The following is a 17,964-nucleotide window of genomic DNA, read 5'->3' on the forward strand; positions in this document are numbered from 1 at the left end:
CGATTCACCATGCCTTTCACATGCTCATAAAAGAGATTGATTTAGGAACATAAACATATTACTGTATGCAAACTGTACTGTATACAGTATGTATATGTACATGTATATTTAATGTCTTTACTGTGCCCGTTTAAGCATTGAATATTTATATGGAATTTTACCACTGAAGGGAAATCTTAGTACCTGAGCATAAAAAGAATAGGAGCATACTGTAACACGTGTGAAGGCCATAAACGATATTAATTTTGGAACTTAAACATACAGTATATGGCTGGTCTCGGTACTTTAAAGAAAACATACACACCAGTATTCCATTTCTCCCTAAACATTTTAAGCATCGAAGTCTTTAACTAACGTGATACTGGAGTCAACAAGCTCCGGTACAAGAATTTGATTTAAAGGGAATATAATATGGAATCGCGTATTTAAAGAAATTAATAACGATATAATTATACTCATGTACCGCAACACAAGAATTGTTACATAATGTTTTGTAGGGCTTTTTCGACACTCTTTGTGTGACTTTGCTGGTGGTGCTGTGGGTTAGCTTCCTGACTCCCATATCACATGTTGTGTGTTTGAATCCTGCTGGAGCCGTTCCTTTTTTTTTTAATAAACATTTTTTTTAAAAAAATACAATGTTTCCCTGGCTCAGAGATTAAATAAAACTTCACTCGCACCAAACAAATTTATATTTCTAATTATCACAACATGATCAAATTTAAGTCATTTTAATAACAATGAATAGTCACCTAGGCGTTACAATATAAACATTTATATTGATTTAAAACCCATAAATAAAGCTGATACTGTTTAGACTTTAATTATTTAAAACTGTATTACAGCAGCACAATGCACAATGCAACGTAATAATAATAATAATAATAATAATCATAATAATAATAATCATAATAATAATTGCTTACATTTATATAGCGCTTTTCTGGACACTCCACTCAAAGTGCTTTACAGGCAATGGGGACTCCCCACCAATGTGCAGCATCCACACATAAATCGCTATCTTTGTCTTCCATGTAATAATGTTCACCTCTCTGTCCAGCAATTTAACAATAGCAATAATAATGAACTTTATTGTATATGGCGCCTTAAAAGCTGGCTCCTCAAAGCGCTTTACAGGATAAAAACAATAACAACAATACTGTTAGGCTGGGCAAACGATTTTTTTAAAAGAAATACAAAATGAGATATAATGATGTGTTCCGGCTTAGACATTAATGAAGAGCATAACACGTGGGTGGCCAGCGGGAGTGCTGGCTGTGACGGATTAAACCGGTTTCACAGGTTTCACAGTAGAAGGGGACCAGATTTCCAGCGAAAGACACCTTCCCCCCTACAAAACCAAGGAAGTACAGTACTTACTAGTTAAGAAAGCTAGGCTCCTCAACGAAATCGCTTTAACATGCTAATGCGTTGGTGTAACAGTCCAGGCGTGGCAAGCTTCTAATGTCAACCCGACTATGGCGAAAGGAACCCTTCTTTTATTGGAAGACAATGAACATATTCTAGTCCTAAATGAATTAATAGCAAACATGGTTTACATAAAAGACATTTTTCCAAGAAAGTTTAGCCTTTGTCACTAATGAAACCACTAAATAAAGACATAAATAAAGAAATCCCCTGGTGCAACATTCACAGGTTAGACAGGAGGTTCAGCTGGACGCTGAGACTACTGCGCTGTGGACACACCTGATCCCAGATGCCGATTCCCTCTGCTGTGACCCAGGGAACCTGCAGTGAGGTAACATTATTTCTCACAACTACCAGGTAATGAGTGAGATTGACCTGATTGTTCCTGCCTCAATGGCAGGGTTGCCAATACACCCAGTCCCCCAGAAGGGACAGGGAATGAAAGCCGAGCCGGTTTTCTTACAGCCACCAGCTCAGTTTGTCAGTCTGAGTCTGACCAACAGTGGTTCAGCACCAACCACTGGAGCTGGATGGGCAAGCCACCCGACTGTTAGTGCAGAACATGGAAAAGGGGGGTGTCAGAATCCCCGCCTGCACTGACATGGGCCTGGTGGGTGATGGTGAGTTCAAAGACAGTGAACTAGCTATCCCAGTGCTGGGGCAGCTCCCTGAACCCCTAGAGAGGGAAGGGGGGAGCGAGCAGGTGTCCTACACCCACGCCCAGTGAACGATTGTAAACATGCCGATAGAGGGATTCCTCAATCAGGAAGTGTGCAGGGTGGACCTGAACAGTGAGAATGGAGTAACAATCCCAGATCACTCAGGTGCTCCAGATGACCACTAAGCCAAGGGTCAGGCATGCTCCACCGCTGCACCACCCCCTGCAGGGTTCCTAGAGCACAGGCATGAACAAATCGAAAAAGCAGATGTCCTGGAAATGGAGGAGCAGCATCAGCAGCTGCGTCAGATCTCCTCAGATTTCCAGGATGTTGGTGCCCAAGATGCCACATGGCATACTGAGAAAGAGACCATGTACATGCTGCGCCAACTTAGAAAGGCAACAGTCACTCAGAAGGAGATGACTGGGATCAGCCACCCGAAAAGACTTTTGGGAGGACTGATTGCTGCCGCCACTGTTGTGTGTTTGCTATTTCTGATAGGTTTGCGTGCTACTGGCCCCAAGGAGGCCATAGTACAGCATGGTAACTTGACACTGTACGGTCTGGAACCAGACAACATAAGACCAAACTTGAGGTCGTGGATGCCTTCAGGTGCCACACTATTGAATTAGAGAGAAATCCAAGAAACAGTAAGCCCTCAGGAGGTACAGGTAGTTAGTTTGCTTTAATGGAACAAACCTCCAAACCACCCTGGCAGGTGCCCAACACAGGTCTCATGGTTCATCAGGGGGGCTGGGAACAGGAACCGGTGTTATTGTAACACTGCTGCTGGGAAGCTGGATCATGACTGACAATGTACTCTGAATGCTGTACTCTTACATCAAGAAGTACTCCGGGTAGCACAAATGAGTCAAAGGTAGCATGTCAAAAGAAAGGAAGTTACCTCTTCCCCAAATATCTGCCTACAGAGGTATCAGATACTGACAGTGAACTTCCTGATTTGTAATGCCTAGACTGAGATGATGTCTCCTACCGTGTTTATACATACTCCAGATGTTATTCATCCTGTTTGTTCCCAATGCTGGTTCCGGTATGAATTCTCGAGGAGAAATGTGGACATTTAAGGTTAATGTTCTAATGACAGGGGACATCACTTAACTCTGTTTTGTTTTGAGGGCAACAACGCCTCAGGACCTCGTGACCTTCAAAAAGGGGGGATTTGTAGAGGCAATGCTTGTTAATAAGACAGAAATAAGTGTTGCTGTGCTTTCCCAAATGAGGCCCCATCTCTCTCTTCATCTCTGTGGTGCAGCCACAGAGAAACTATTCATGCAGGCTGATTTAAAGATGTTTTCTTTTGATAAGGGACAGCTCCCAAATGGGGATGCACTTAGCTAAGCCTGGCTATCATGATCAATGGTCATCCATTGGCGCCTATCTGTCTAGGGAGTGCCAGATGGACATCTGGATTGCATTCCTAGGTGTCAGGAGTAAGTGACTCATATCTCACCTTGATCAACCAGTCAGGGACTGGTAGGGCAATGTAACCCATGTGGGACTCTGATGCCCATTAAACTTTCAGCCAATGACAAGCCGAAGTTCCTCCAGGTAAAAACAGGCAACAGAGAGCCTGGAGAAGGAGAACTAGTAGGACTATTCCAGTAGGAGAATTCTAAGGAGAATTCCAGGGGTGCAAGACAATTCCATGGCAGGACGGCCCAGGAGCAGAAGGCTCACAGCACGCCTCCTGACCATCCTGAGACTCAGCCCGGACAACCACGGAACGGCCAGTGTGTCCGAGTGCCAGTACTTTCCTCTGTTCTAAGAGTCGAGAGTGGAGGTTGCCACGAGTAACCAGAGGATCCACCCGAGGTTAGCATCAGCAGCAAGCCTCGTGAACAGGTCGGAACTGTGGACAGCTGAATCACTAATCAGAACAAGCGCTTCATCAGGAACGAACCGGTCCTCTTCCTGACCTGCTGGGACCCACAGTCATCTTTTCTCCTGTGCATAAACTTTGCTAGTTAAAGCCAACACTAACTAGCCGGTCAGTGAGCATCAGCAGCACACTGTCGCAAACCGCACAGCACAACCTGGCACCAAGCCAGACAGCGCGGATTGGACAGCAACAAGCCTGCAACTGCTTCTTTGAGTCTGCAGGAGATCTGAATCCCCAGAGATTGGATGAGTATTCAACTTCAATGCATTACAGCTCGAGAATTCAATTGTCATCCCAACCAGTTGATACCAATTTAATTCCTAAGAGTTATGTACTTGTTTTGAGTATCCAATGTAGAAGTTATAACCAAGTTCATTTACGAAACGGTCTAAATGAATGATATACTGAACATATGTCCTCTTGATATATGTAACTCTTTGTAACTGACTGAATATATACCTTTTGTATTCTGATAACCCTCTTGATAAGATCTGTTAGGTTTACATGCATATTCTATGTATTAATAAATGTATCCTTCTGTATTAGTACCTATGTGTGTGCGTTGTTTGAGTTATATCGCATGGTTGGATTCTAAGGCCATCCAAAGAATCATTTTATGATTTACTGCTACAATTAATAATTGTCCCAGTTAATGCCCAAACCCTACAGAACTGGTGCCTTCAGAGAGCACGCTACAATCTATACAAGTACGATTCTAGAAATGCTCACCAGATTACGTTTTAAGAAGGAACTGCGCCTCAGGTTCCGCCGAGATCTTTACTCGGATGGCAGGATTCAGAGCCCGGAGTGTGGACTGATGGCGCATGGAGGGTCCACATACTGTGGATCCCTCAGTGATCTTCCGCGTGTTCAAACCGCCAGCGTGTGACTCCCCTGTCCCCGTGACCTCATTGCTCTGCTCTCGCCTTTGTGCAGCCGAGCCCGACTCATGGTAAAGTGGAAAAAAATATGCCCTCAACATGAGATTTACTCTGGAGTGAGGATAGATGTTACCTTTTTATCGTTGAACAGGATGTATGTGATGTGGCAACTAGGTTCAATTTTGATTCCTGCGGCGATTCCTGTGTCTACCACTAATGTAAGAGCTATTTCAAGTGTGGCGTGGTGCGGCTTTTCAAATGCTCAACAGGATGACTTCGCATGCACGTGTGCTTTCATGCAGTCGTGTGTGCAACCATGTCTGCTTATGTGCAAACGGGCGTGGTTTCATGTATGCAAAAAACTTTCCTGGGCTCTTCTGAAGCACATAAAATTATTTGGAGATATACATTTGTCTTGTTTTCCTCTTAGGCTCTAGAATTGATAACTTTTTTTTAGGATTCTAGCTTTCTCCCCTTGCAGGCATCGGGCACAGAGGACCTCATGGTTTTCCTAAAAATCTTTTTTTTTTGTGTTCCTTGTTGTTCCAAACTTAATTTTAATCACTTTTAATTAGATATTTTATTAAAAATAGTGCAAAAAATGACTAATTTCACTAAAAATAATGTAATATAAAACTGATGTTTTTAACTTTATTGTAGTGTTTTAGAAACTACTATGTCTTCAAAAATGGTTATTTTTCACTCCTAGGAATGAAAGCTGTTGTTATATGATGTTTATTTTCAAATTTTGAAAAAATCAAAGGATTCTAGCTTTCTCCCCTTGCAGGCATTGGACACAGAGAACCTCATGGTTTTCCTAAAAATCATTTGTTATGTTCCCTGGTGTTCCAAACTTAGTTTTAATCAATTTTAATTTGTTATTATGTTAAAAACAGGGTAATAAGTTTCTAATTGGACTATAAATAATGTCATATTGTCTGCTATAAAACTGATGTTTTCATCTCCATTGTAGAGATTCTAGAATCAACTAATAGAGAATTAAAATTTAAAGGGCATAAGAAGACATTACCAACAACGACCACAGGATGGAGATGTTGTCTAGACATTACCAATAACAATAATAATAATAATAATAAACTTTATTTTATATAGCGCCTTTAAAGGTGGCTTCTCAAAGCGCTTTACAGGATGACAATAACAATAAATAAGAAGACTACAACAATAAATAAGAACATTTCACAAGACAGGACACAATTATGATTACAACAATACAACAATAACAATAGAGGAGACCGTGGAAGATGGTATTAAGAAGAGCAGAGGGGTGAAGAATGGAACCAGTTAAGTAAAGGCTTTTCTGAAAAGGAGGGTTTTGAGTCTGGATTTGAAGGAGTTTAGAGAAGGTGACTCTCTAATATCCTTGGGCAAAGAGTTCCAGAGCTTGGGGGCATAGCAGGAGAAGGCCCTGTCGTCCATACAATGTAGACGGGCTTGGGGGACAGTAAGGAGGGCAGAATTTGAAGAGCGGAGGTTGCGAGGTGGGGAGTAGGGCGATAAAAGTTCAGACAGGTATTGAGGTGCCAGGCCATGTAAAGCCTTGTAGGTGAGCATGAGGATTTTAAAGTCTACGCGGAATTTGACCGGAAGCCAGTGCAAGGACTCCAGGATAGGAGTAATGTGAACACTTGCACTAGACTTGGTCAGGATTCTGGCTGCTGAATTTTGGACATACTGCAGCTTGTTCAGAGTAGATTTAGATACCCCAGGGAGCAGAGCATTGCAGTAGTCAATTCGAGAGAATACAAATATGTTGATTAGCTTTTCAGCCACAGTTAATGATAGCATAGGGCGTAGTCTTGCGATATTTCTAAGGTGAAAAAAAGATGTTTTGACAGTATGCTGTACATGTGGGTCGAATGTTAAGCCAGAATCGAATATAACCCCAAGGTTTTTCAATTTTGATTGGAGCTCAAGTACAGAGCCATCTACAGACAGGGTTACAGGACTGGCTTTACGAAGTTGATGGGGGGTACCAATAAGCATGACTTCAGTCTTGTCACAGTTAAGATGAAGGAAGTTTTGAGTCATCCAAATTTTTATGTCAGAGATGCAATTAGATAGAATAGAGACAGCCACATCAGTGTCGGGTTTGGTATGGATGTATATTTGAGTATCGTCAGCGTAAAAATGAAAGCTGAGGCCATGTGATCTTAAAAGCTGACCAAGTGGGAACATGTAAATGCTGAAGAGCAAGGGGCCCAGTATTGAGCCCTGAGGGACACCAGACTTGACAAGACCAATTTCAGACCTGTACCCATTGAGAGAGACAAAGTGACAGCGATCAGTGAGGTAAGACTTAAACCATTTGAGGGCAGTGTCAGAGACTCCAAACACAGTCTCGAGACGAGAAAGCAAGATGTTATGGTCAACAGTGTCAAAGGCAGCACTGAGATCAAGAAGGATGAGTATGGAAAGAGAACCAGAATCAGAAGCTATTAGGAGATCGTTGGTGACTTTGACTAGGGCGGTTTCTGTGCTGTGAAGTTGACGGAAGCCAGATTGGAGGGGTTCGAAAAGGTTGTTTGTCATGAGGTGGTTATGTAACTGAAGTGTGACAGCACGTTCTAGAATTTTAGAGAGAAAGGGTAAGTTGGAGATGGGGCGAAAGTTGTTAAGATTGTCGAGAGCCATGTTAGGCTTCTTTGGCACTGGGGTAATAGCAGCAGTTTTGAGGACCGTTGGTACAATGCCGGTGCTCAAGGATTCATGTATTATATTGAGGACAATGGGACAGAGAGAAGAGAAACAGGACTGGAATAAAGTGGTGGGAATGGGATCTAAAATAGATGTGGTGGGTTTCATGCGCGTAACTAGTTTGTTTAGGGATGCTGAGTCAAGAAGAGAGAAGCTGGAGAGACGGGAACCAGAGAAGTTGGATGAGGATGGAGGAGGTGTGGAAATTATATCCGTAGTGGAGAGAATGTGATGCCGGATGTTGTCAATCTTAGAACTAAAGAAATCTAAGAATGTGTTGCAAAGTTGTGATGAGGCAGGTAATGTGGTGGGGCAGTTTGGCTTGAGCAGTCTGTTGATGGTGGAGAAAAGATGTCTGGGATTGTTTTGGTGATTTTCAATGATGTGAGAGAAGTAGGTGGATCTAGCAGACTCTATAGTAACCTTATAATCAGATAAGTAATCTCTCCAGGCCTGATAATGTACATTTAGGCTGGAAAGACGCCACCTACGCTCAAGTTTGCGAGAGGCTGCCTTCATGAAACGCAGATGGTCATTGTACCAGGGGGCAGGGCGAGAGAAGGAGATGGTTCGAGTTTTTAAAGGAGCAAAGGTGTCGAGGGTAGATAAAAGAGCATTGTCAAGTAACTGTATTTTGTCCTCTAGAGGGTCAGAGGAAGAGAAACAGGATAAGGAGGACAGAACAGAATTTGCAAACCTTGGGTGATCAATTGATCGCCAGTTGCGGAAATTTACAGAGCGTGAGGGGGAAGTGTTAGAAACAGGTAATTCCAGATTGAAGAGAATGGCTAAGTGGTCAGAGAGGCCTAGATCAAGGGGGGAGCAGTGGGAGACAAAGGAGTCATTTGCAATAATTAGATCTAAGGTGTGTCCTTTGTTATGTGTAGGGGTACAAACAAACTGAGCAAGGTCAAAGCATCCCAAAAGAGAAAGGAACTCTTTAGCCAGACTGGAAGAGGTTGAATCAATGTGTATATTAAAGTCCCCTAGAATAAGGATCCTTTTAAATTTAAGGGATAAGAATGAGAGAAAATCACCAAACTCACCTAAGAAGACTCCACTGGGTTTGGGTGGTCTGTAAACTGTGGCAATAATAGTAGATTGGGGGATAGAAACATTTAAAACAAGACACTCAAAAGAAGAGGGAGGAGGTATAGCTATAGGACTTAGACTGTAAAAAAGGTTGTAAATAACAATGATGCCCCCGCCTCTGCCTGAAAGACGCGGAAGGTCAAAGAAACCATATCCAGGAGGAACTAGTTGGTTGAACAGGAGTCCATCGTTTTGTTTGTGCCATGTTTCGGTTAAGCACAGAAGGTCCAGTTGTTTTTCTTTGATAATGTCACATAAAAGAAGAGCCTTGCTGTTAACGGAGCGGGTGTTGAGTAGCGCTGATCTGGCCAGTCTCGGGGATGCAGGGGGAAGCGGAGTGCGGTCCAGGTGCGGTAGTGAGGAGATTTTTTAGATCGGCGCCGGTACGTGATGGACTTACAGACGTGCGCCGAAAGGCAGGGATAGAGACTCCGCAGGCAGACGAACGAAGAGAACGGCGTCCTGTGCTGCGATGGATGTAGCGAGTCGGTCGTAAAATCCCAGTAAAACGGCAGTAATCGAATGTGTCTTTGACCAGGAAGTAGCTTTGTTTTAGTTGAAGAAGTTGCAGTGCAGTGTACCTCAGAGACATGATTGATGAAACGAGACGGGAAGGAAATCCAGAGAAGGCGGTAGCAAGAGGTGAAGGTCTTCAGTTGAGTAAGTTCACAGTGCAGTGGAAGTCGCATTTGTGAATTTGTAACGTGAAGCGGATGAAAATAGATAAACTAGAAATCAGTGTAATCGAGGAGAAAAAGGGAAAAAAAAAAAACATAAATAAGTAGATAGAAATGAAAAACTGGTGAGAGGAGCGGCAGCCAAATGCGCCAGCGTTCCCTCTCGACCGGAACCGGAATAATAACGACCACAAGATGGAGATATTGTCCAAAGAGGCAAGAAGGGCAAAGCCGCGATAAGGAGATTGCTGTCAGAATGCACATCCGGATCCCAAACAGAATCTCTAGTAAAATATGATCATTTGTGAAACAGGCAAATGAGTGTCAGCTACAATATGATTGCTACATATCTGCATTTGTTGGTTTTTAAGGAGTAAGAGTGCAGGCGGTTTAAACCTGCGATCCAGTGTGTTGAAGTATTTCACAACACTACCCCTAGCACATCAGGAAATAAATCCTCATAATGATTATTGCCCTGGGCATGTACCAAAAAATCAGTGAGCATATACATATATCGCTGTGTTGAAGCTAGAGACACAGAATAAGTGCAAACACATCCTAAATACGGTGTTCCTGCACCTTGACCTCATCCAGAATGTAACCATTTTTGAAAGCGATTGCTGTCAGAATGCACAACTGAATCCCAAACAGAATCTCTAGTCAAATATGATCATTTGTGAAACAGGCAAATGAGTCTCTCAGGTGCCCATTGCTCATTTTCAGACACATTTATGCAATACTTTCACCATGCGTTGAGCAATAGGGATTAAAGATACCAGAGGTAAGGTTTAAAAGTGATTCTGAGGTGCAACACATCAGCGAAACAGCTAGGCATCTGAAATGCGGGGTTTGAGAGCCCTTCAGGGAACACCGTACCCTAAAGGTACCAGAAGTCCACTAGTATAAGCATTAAGTCACTGTCAGCCCTGTTGCAATGTGATTGCTACATATCTTCATTTCTTTGGTTTTTAAGGAGTAAGAGTGCAGGGGGTCTAAATCTGCGATCCAGTGTGTTGAAGTATTTCACAACACTACCTGTAGCCCGTCTGGAAATAAATCCTCATTCTGATTATTGACCTGGGCATGTACCAATAAATCACTGAGTATATATATATATCACTGTGTTGAAGCTAGAGACCTGTATGTAATAATATGATGCTAAAATGTTATTTTCACATGTAAGAAAACCGGCTCAGGGACGCCAAATATGTAATGTTGCCATAGCAAAATTAAATGTAGTGGCTCTCTGAAGGCACCAGTTCTGTAGGGTTTGGGCATTTACTGAGACAATTATTAATTGTAGCAGTAAATCACAAAGTTGATTCTTTTGATGGCTTTAGAATCCAACCATGTGACATAACTCAAACAACGCGCACACACAGGTACTAATACACGAGGATACATTTATTAATACATAAAATATGCATGTAAACCTAACAGATCTTATCGAGAGGGTTATCAGAATACAAAAGATATATATTCAGTCAGTTACGAAGTGTTACACATATCAAGAGGACATACGTTCAGTATATCATTCATTAAGACCGTTTCGTTAATGAACTTGGTTATAACTTCTACATTAGATACTCAAACAAGTACATAACTCTTAGGAATTAAATTGATATCAACTGGTTGGGATAACAATTGAATTCTCGAGCTGTAATGCATTGAAGTTGAATACTCATCCAATCTTTGGGGATTCAGATCTTCCTGCGGGCACAAAGAAACAGTTGCAGGCTGTTGCTGTCCAATCCGCGCTCTCTGGCTCCGTGCCAGGCTGTGCTGTGTGGCTTGCGATGCTGCGCTGCTGATGCTCACTGTGGGCTTTAACTAGCAAAGTTTGTGCACAGGAGAAAAGATGACTGTGGGTCCCAGCAAGTCAGGAAGAGGACCGGTTCGTTTCTGATGAAGAGCTAGTTCTGAATAGTGATTCAGCTGTCCACAGTTCCGACCTGTTCACGAGGCCTGCTGCTGGTGCTAACCACGGGTGGATCCTCTGGTTATTCTCTGGCAACCTCCGCTCTAGACTCTTAGAACAAAGGAAAGTTCTGGCACTCGGACACACTGGCCGTTCCGTGGTTGTCCGGGCTGAGTCTCAGGATGGTCAGGAGGCGCGCTGCGAGAATGTCCTGCCCTTGGGAGCCTTCTGCTCCTGGGCCGCCCTGCCCTGGAATTCTCCTTTGAATTCCCTTTAGAATTGTCCACAGAATCCTCTGAATCCTCCCTTCTGAATCTTACTGAATCTCACAGGCTCTCTGTGTTGCCTGTTTTTACCTGGAGGAACTTCAGCTCATTGATTGGCTGAAAGTTCCATGGGCATCAGAGTCCCACGTGGGTTACTCGGCCCTACCAGTCCCTGATTGATTGATCAAGGTGAGATATGAGTCACTTAGTCCTGACACTTAGTAATGCAGTCCAGATGTCCAACTGGCACTCCCTAGACAGATAGGCGCCAATGGATGACCATTGATCATGATAGCCAGGCTTAGCTAAGTGCATCCCCCTTTGGGAGCTGTCCTAGGACCTTAAATCACCCTGCATGAATAGTCTCTCTGTGGCTGCACCACAGAGATGAACAGAGAAATGGGGCCTCATTTGGGAAGGCTCAGAACACTTAATTCTGCCTTATTAATAAGCCTCGCGGCTACACACATATATTAATATAATAAATGATTGCTTATGCTTTATAAACAAATCTAATTAAAATAAAAGCTTAAGTTTTGTATTTATCTTGTACCATAGAACATGATTTTCTTTGTATTTCAATCCCACAAAGTGTCCAAATGACGCACTACATGATATAAGGAAGATTATCACATGCATATCGGTATTATCTTTCTTACGAAAATGCATTCCTTTCATTACCTTTTACTTTTTAAAATGAACTCAAATTGTGTATAATGTAATAATTTAAGTAGAATAGATTCTAATAATATAATGATCCAGTGTGTTGCACTACTTCACTGCTTCACTGCTCTATGCCGTCTGGAAATAAATCCTCAGACTGCTTACTGCCCTGGGCATGTACCAATGAATTACAGGAGCACATCTATTTCTCACTGCGTTGAAGCAGGAGACACACAGTCTCTGCAAACACATCCTAAATACAGTGTTCCAGCACCTTTGACCTCATCCAGAACGTATCATTTCTTGAAAAGGATTGCTTTCCGAATGCACATCTGAATCCCAAACAGAATCTCTAGTAAAATACGATCATTTGTGAAACAGGCAAATGACTGTCTCAGGGGCCCATTCCTCATTGTCAGACATATGTATGCAATGCTTTCACCGTGCATTGAGCAATAGGGATTAAAAACACAGCAGGTAAGGTTAGATGTCATGTTCTATGATCATTTCTTTCAGCATTAGGGACTAAATATACTAAACGTATGATACTAAAATGTTATTTTCACATATATTAATGTAATAAATGATTGCTTATGCTTTATAAATAAATCTAATTAAAATAAAAGCTTAAGTTTTGTATTTATCTTGTCCCATAGAACATGGTTTTCTTTGTATTTCAAGCCCACAAAGTGTCCTTTGATCTCTATTCTGTGGTAATCCACGATGACCCCGTTCTTCAGGTGATTCATCATGTCCTCCCTCGCCTGTTGAGAGGCCACCTGATCTCTTCTGCCGTGGCGTGCTTCATACACGCCCTCTTGAAGTGAGCAGGAAGCTGATCAAAAGTATTCAGGCACATCTTGCACACCAGGGGAATCCTCGCGGGTTTCCTTTGAAAATAAATAATACCATCTGTGTATAGAAACAAGCTAAGACTGATTTCTTAAATTATCCTTAAAATTCTCTCTCATAGTTTGAGCATAATGATTTTATTGCATTTATATAAGAATTGCTCATTGCTCCTAAATAAATAATGGTCTCAGTCACAGACTTTCCAATAGAAGCCATTGTGGAGTTCAGCAACTGCAGGTCCTAGAAGTGGGGAAGGAATTTTAAAAGAGAAATTGAATTACAATACAGAAGGAATGGCTGAGGGTTCACTGAAATGTATAAATATACAAATTCCAAAGATTGAGTCCATTTCTACTTTTCATTTTCAGTATAAGAAAAAAAAAACTATCTTCCAAAGCATCATAAAATTGTCCCTTCTTCCAGACCCTACTTCTCTCTTGTAGTAGTACAGCAGACCTTTCCAGGTGAGCAGATCACAGAGTCCGAAATGAGCTTCCTCCATCAAGCAAAGTACCTGAACATGACTCTGTCTTCATAAAAGCGCCCCTGTAATAAAGAAATTAAATCCAAAATCAAGAGGGCAGTTGCCTACTGAAATACAAGAAGTCATCAATTTTAACCTAGCAACACATTAAAGGCTGCATCTATACAAGTGCGATTCTAGAAATGCTCACCAGATTACGTTTTAAGAAGGAACTGCGCCTCAGGTTCCGCCGAGATCTTAACTCGGATGGCAGGATTCAGAGTCCGGAGTGTGGACTGATGGCGAACGGAGGGTCCACATACTGTGGATCCCTCAGTGATCTTCCGCGTATTCAAACCGCCAGCGTGTGACTCCCCTGTCCCTGTGACCTCATTGCTCTGCTCTCTCCTCTGTGCAGCCGAGCCCGACTCACGGTAAAGTGAAAAAAAAGATGCCCTCAACGTGAGATTGACTCTGGAGCGAGGATAGATGTTACCTTTTTATCGTTGAACGGGATGTATGTGATGTGGCGACTAGGTTCAATTTTGTATCCTCTTTAAAAGATTAAGGACTGGGGTGAGCGTGATTTACCACCCTTTCAGCTAAGAACCCGACTTGCGCACCGTTTAAGCTGCATAGACTCGGTCGTTTAACTCTTCTCCGTTAGCAGGGTTAAGGTTAAAGAAAAAAAAATAGCTGACTCCTTTTTTTTGCCAGCCGCTAGCGCTGATTAGCAAGGCTTGTATTTCATGTTTTGCAAGTTGCATCCATTTTAAGAAAAACAAGTCGCGTTAAAGACAGGAAATGAATACTTGCATTTAATTAAGTCTAGCCGTAGGCGGGGATCTCCTGTTTACTAGACAAGCGCTTTAACCAACTAAGCCACGGCGCCCCAGGAGTGTTGTCCTTTTGCAGCCACTTGGACACACCACTCAGACACATCTGCATTCGGTGTGTGCTCCGCCTGCTCGCTGAGCAAGTTGCCACCTTTACATACAATAGCAACATCGACACCAAGAGAAAGGATGACAAATGGCTTTTATCTGGAACTTTTCATGTCCAAGGAGCTCAATGTGCTTTCTGTGTACAACAGGGCCACTGAACTCCACACTGGCCACTGAACCACAGCAGTGACTTGCTGGCTTGACATCTCCCAAGGAAAATGTTGAAATCACATGTGGAACAGGAAAATGACCCTCGAGTACGTGGGGGAAAAAAGAAAAAGATCATCTGGAGCGCGCCAACCCATGTCCGGACAGCCCAGTTTCATCGACAAGGTGGCTGAGTGGTTAAGGTGATGGACTGCTAATCCATTGTGCTTTGCAGACATGGGTTCGAATCCCATTCTCATCGCTCTCCATGTCTGACACGTGTGCCTGTTCGACATCGGCCCTCCTGTTGTTTGCTCTGGTGCTAGAGCCGTACATTTTCTAGCAGTGGCTGAACATGGTATAGTAGGCCAACGTCGGTATCGAGCAGTGACAGTAACAGTACTTACTGCGCCCCATAAGAAATCGTTTGTCCCTGTTCAAAAGAGATTGTGCGATGTCCTGCGGCGTTCGTAAAGCAAACCTTTGACAGTTTGAAAAGAGGAATTTATTCTGCTTCCTGTGCGTGCAGTAGTTACAAAGTTGAACGTCTTTACACGATCTGCTGCAGTTTTCAGTGGGCGGGCTTTGTCAGATGGCTTGAAAAAACGCACTGTGTTTTGGCTCGGGAAACATCATGAGCAGTGTCCTGCATGTTTTCTGTGTATAGCTGTCTTTTAACGCATACAGAATTCATTCGAAATCATTGATTTCTCCAATTAACAAGGGTCCCTTTTTGAACCTGCGAGAAGCATTCTTTCAATGTAACAGATTTACTCCGGGGAAAGCCAGCATGACATTGAGAGTAGCTCAAGCTTTCAGCACCCATATCGGACTGCGTGTATGCAGACACCACTCAGAATCCCCTGTAAGATTCTCCCTCAATTCCGTTTTTCAGTGCTTTAGCTCTTTCAAAAGGCTTCGCTTTGCTAGTCACAATCCAAGGCTCATGACAGCATTTGAAAACATTCGCCACTGCGTTGGCCGGGAATCGAACCCGGGTCAACTGCTTGGAAGGCAGCTATGCTCACCACTATACCACCAACGCACACCCACAGGAAGCCTACAGGACACCACCAGAGAATGCTTTTTTTAATTTTTTTTTTATTAAACATAGAATTTACAAATACAAATACAACAAGAGGATCAGAGTCATGTACAAGAGAAAAAAAACGCAGCAGAAAAAAGCATTTAACTACCAGAGGTAATTAAGTAATTATGTGATCAAATTGTATATTTTACACGTATCATATTTTCCTTGCTTTAATATTTCTCAATTATTTATAAACTTTAGTTTCAACATGCATGCGTTTCCTGTAAAAAATAAAACTCAGCACACAGTTTTTCTTTTAACAACATTTCGAGTACCTCTGGCATTCATGAAAAAGACATACACAAAAGCAAATAACTAACTCTAAGACTGTCTAAACTATTGAGTTTTTCAAAGAACCAGAACTATAACAGTCCTTAACACTTAACTACACCATTCCAAACTAACACTAAAGAAACACTAGTATATACTGGTATAACAAATATAACCAAACATAATCATTAACTGAGCAGTCACTGGGAGCAAATCTCCTTCCCGTCCACAAAGGCCCTCGCTCCCACAAAGTAGGCTCTCCTCCCCTCTCTTCTGGCAGCTTCAACCTGGGGCCACAGCTGGTTCCTGGTGCTCCTGTCCGCGGCAGACAGGTCCTCTGCAAACCTCAGTTTGTTCCCATTCAAATACTCATTCCCCCTCGCCGCTCGCCACAGCATGTCCCTCGCCGTCATCTTGGTGAACTGTATTATAATCGATCTGGGGCGCACTTGCCCAGACATGTTCGCTCTCCCGAGCCTGTGAACAAAGTCAATGGCCGATATTACGTCCTCCTGGTCTGGCAGGGTCCTTTTACAGATACCCTTCACTGTTGCAACAAGGTCCTTATCATGTTCCTCTTTAACTCCAAATAATTTTAAATTCCATCATCGACGGTATCTATCTACATCGTTCACTTTCAATTCAAGTTCTTTAATATGCTTTTCTTGTTTGGTATTTACTTGTTTAAGAACTTTTACTTCACTCTTTAAGTCTTCAACCTCTTTAAACACACAGTCCATGGACTTTTTAAGACTTTCGATTGCGACTGTATTAGATCAAATCATTTCCTTCAGCTCACCCATGCTCTGTGCCATCATGTTGAAGATGTTGGTCTGGAGCTCCTCCAGCGTCAGGTCGCCCCTTCCTCTCTTGGCTGCCGGGGTTTTCACAGGTGTGCTGGGCAGGGACTCCGGCTCTTCCTCTGGCAGCTGAGTCTCACTTGGGCTGCGAACGCTCGCGTACGAGCGCATCTCCAGCACTCTTTCCACGTCCCCTCCAGCTGCTTCACTTTTCCCTTTAGTTGCCATCAATTTTCTTGTAGTGCTATACATATACGATTGAGGTTTCTTAAACTTCTCCTTCGAAGACCCAGCACTCTCTTTTCTTTTCCCAGTGTTACTCATATCGAAATTCTTAAACCTAAAAAAAATCATTTTTTTTTCTTTCAGTTATAACTGAAGTTTAAACAACTACTGTTAAGTCCTTATTTTTCAGTAGTCAAAAAAAGCAAAAATTAACATTCAGGTCATGAAAAACTCAAAAAAACTCCTGAACCACTAAACTTTACCTCCCACCTGAGCGCCATCTTGAACGCCCCTACCACCAGAGAATGCTCACGATTTCGGAAGCTGTCTCCGGGACGTGCTGATTCCGCACATCCTGAATAAATCATGATATAGTTAGTTGCTGTAGCTAGACGTTCAAATGAGTTTCATGGCCAGATGGACTGTTTCCTCCAGCGGTATAGTATTGCAGTGAGACAGCACGATGCCTGCAAGACTATGTCACGCTAAACGCCACAGATTTCCGAGGGTTAGGGTTAGGGTTAGGCTCTTATTATGGCGATTGTGGCCGTCTGCTCTGCGTGTCCTCGGTCTCTGGCCGTCTGATTGGCGCTCTTTTCTTTGGGGGGCGGGAAGTGTCCGGCCGCAGGGGATCTTGGGACCTCGCTTTGCATAGCGGCTTCCCAGAGTGCATCGTTTCCTGCACACTGTGGCCGGGTGTTTTCCGAGTTATCGCACGGATTGGGCACGCCCGCAAGCCGAGAGCCGCAGGCGATGAGCTCGGAGCTGAACGGGCCCCACTGGCTCATTAGTAAGGCCAGGTGCATTACCAACCACGACCGGCAGATCAGAGGCTTTGAAGGCGGCCTGGGCTCCTGAAGCTGTGCAGCCACGCACTCTGGTTTTTCTTCATCTTGTACAAATGTTTCGCCTTTTACTAAATATTTCCGTGGAGAGGAGCATGAATGAGTTCCATGCAATTTTTGTGCTTCCCT

The 17,964-nt window shown here is 43.0% G+C and overlaps 2 non-coding genes across 2 annotated transcripts in view; one reads left to right on the top strand and one right to left on the bottom strand.

Annotated features, from left to right (window-relative positions):
- Positions 1-15,578: 15,578 nt before the first annotated feature.
- trnag-ucc (transfer RNA glycine (anticodon UCC)) lies at positions 15,579-15,650 on the bottom strand. Its single transcript has one exon. It is a non-coding gene; the product is annotated as a tRNA-Gly (tRNA).
- A 2,212-nt stretch (positions 15,651-17,862) lies between these two features.
- The window catches only part of LOC138235168 (U5 spliceosomal RNA), a 114-nt gene continuing 12 nt past the window's right edge, over positions 17,863-17,964 (top strand). Inside the window, exon 1 of the small nuclear RNA XR_011188053.1 lies at positions 17,863-17,964. This exon is cut by the window's right edge and continues 12 nt beyond it. This is a non-coding gene — a small nuclear RNA (U5 spliceosomal RNA).

This window comes from Lepisosteus oculatus, unplaced genomic scaffold (assembly GCF_040954835.1).
Source record: "Lepisosteus oculatus isolate fLepOcu1 unplaced genomic scaffold, fLepOcu1.hap2 HAP2_SCAFFOLD_78, whole genome shotgun sequence".
Lineage (NCBI taxonomy): Eukaryota > Metazoa > Chordata > Actinopteri > Semionotiformes > Lepisosteidae > Lepisosteus > Lepisosteus oculatus.